Below are 664 nucleotides of genomic sequence, written 5' to 3'. Positions count from 1 at the left end.
CTACATTTTTTTTCTAAGATAAGAAGACTACATATGAAGTCTACAATTTAATAAATTTTTGATTGCTTTTTAAACTTTTTGGTCAAACACAAAACTAACCTATTCAACGAAGTCAAAGTTTTGGTCAAATGCAGAACTGACCTTTTATAGACTTTGTTGGCAGTCTACATTTTGTAGACTTCTGTTGAAGTCTATTTTGAAAAGTCAAAAGTTTGGTCAAATGAAAAACTAACATCTTTTAGGTAGACGTCTGAGTAAGTCTACCGAAAGTTTTATTTTTGTTGTCAAAGGTAAAGACGGAGACTACTGGGGAAGTCTGCGTTAGAAAAAAAATTGTTTGGTCAATTGCAAAACTAACCCGTGCGTTGACAAATAGACTGTATCGTAAGTCTACACGGAGGCGCAGACATACAAAACAGTCTACCATCGCGACACAGATCTGAAAGAGAACGAAAAGCATGTAAATAGTTACTTTTTTCCTGTGTAAAGCTCGTTTTCAACCTTTTCAACCGTCCAAACTCCGAATATGAGCAAAAAGAAGCATCTTTGACGATTCACTAATGAAGAAACTCGAAAATATGAAGTTTGTGATTGTGAAATTGAAAGTTATGAGAGTTATTTAGATGGAAATGTAGAGGAGATGAGAGGAAATGAAGTTTTTTGG

Source organism: Brassica oleracea, chromosome C6, assembly GCF_000695525.1.
Source record: "Brassica oleracea var. oleracea cultivar TO1000 chromosome C6, BOL, whole genome shotgun sequence".
Lineage (NCBI taxonomy): Eukaryota > Viridiplantae > Streptophyta > Magnoliopsida > Brassicales > Brassicaceae > Brassica > Brassica oleracea.
This window is presented reverse-complemented; position numbering follows the sequence as displayed.